The sequence below is a fragment of the Propithecus coquereli genome, unplaced genomic scaffold, assembly GCF_000956105.1.
Source record: "Propithecus coquereli isolate 6110/MARCELLA unplaced genomic scaffold, Pcoq_1.0 Scaffold163, whole genome shotgun sequence".
NCBI classification, from domain to species: Eukaryota; Metazoa; Chordata; class Mammalia; order Primates; family Indriidae; genus Propithecus; species Propithecus coquereli.
This window is the reverse complement of record NW_012140858.1, coordinates 2,020,000-2,021,494: the sequence shown is the minus strand read 5'-3', so window position 1 is coordinate 2,021,494 and position 1,495 is coordinate 2,020,000.

Below are 1,495 nucleotides of genomic sequence, written 5' to 3'. Positions count from 1 at the left end.
TTGAGCCCAGGAGTTTGAGGTTGCTGTGAGCTATGAAGACGCCACGGCACTCTAGCCCAGACAACAGAGCGAGACTCTGTCTCAAAAAGAATAAAAGATAAAAATAAGTAAATAAAAGAAAATAAAAACATTTTCTATGTTTTTCCCATTCTGAAATTCTGATATGTGTCCTTTCCGCCTCCCTAGTTGAGAATCACTGATCTCAAGGTAGTAAATGTTCAGGGAAATAGTATTCCTTCTTTCTCCGAAGTAGACTGTGGACCCAGCCTTTTCTGCACCAGTGGCAATGACATCCCCAGGAAGTATAGATGATTAGAATGCAAACACAGCCTTGCAATTAGGGCTTCTCAATGCCAGGTGACCTTTTCTCTGACAGTGGAAATGTCATTGTCATATTTCCCTTTTAATTTGTGACTAAGAATGAATGTCATCACCCACAATCTCTTCCTCTTCTGATTACCAGCCACTATATAAATAACACAGCTACATGTAATTGAATTTCCAAAGACTTTGGACTTATTTAAAGGGAGGCGAGCCTTTATTTAAGGAATAGTGGAGATAACACCTGGAGAGGTAAACATCTTTTGCATGACCAAGGCACTTCCACCACAAGTATCTTCAGATTGAAAAGAATTTGAAGATAACTCCTGGTAAACTCAGGAAATTATTGGTCATTCATTCATTACATAGAACTTTAGTGTGTGCTATGGTCACAAAGTCAATAAGACAAGGCTCCTGTGCCCTAGTTAGTGGGAGAAAGATAGCTAAGCAGGCATTTATTAAGGATTATAAGAGAGGAGTTTAGAAAACACTAGAGGAGGCCAGGCGTGGTAGCTTACCCCGATAATCCCAGCATGTTGGAAGGCTGAGGTGGGAGGATTGCTTCAGGCCGAGAGTTCAAGACCAGCCTGAGCAACATAAAGAGATCTCATCTCTAAAAAGGAAAATAGAAAAAGTAGCTGGATGTCGTGGTGTGCGCCTGTAGGCCCAACTACTTGTGAGGCTGAGGCAGGAGGAGTTGGAAGTCGCAGTGAGCTATGATGATGCCACTGCACTCTAGCCAGGACGACACAGTGAGACCCTCTCTCTAAAACAAAAAGAAAAGCAAAAAACCATGAGAGGTGCACAATGGAAGGGGAAGGAGCCAGAGTGAAGTCTGGACAGGGTCTTGAATGATATCTTAGAAGAGTCTAGGTGATGCTGTGGTAACAGATAAATGTGAAAATTCACAGCTTACCATGGAGGAAAGGTCATTTTCTTGGGTTGGGTGACAACCCCCTACTTTGTAGCTGCACCATTTAAAATACACAGCCTAGCTCACAGGAACCTCAAACTCCTGGGTTCAAGGGATCCTTCTACTTCAGCCTCCTGAGTAGCTGGGACTACAGGCATGCGTCACCACACCCCGTTAATTTTTTCTGTTTTTAGTTGCCTGGTTAATTTTTTCTATTTTTTTTTTTTTTTTTTGAGACAGAGTCTCGCTTTGTTGCCCGGG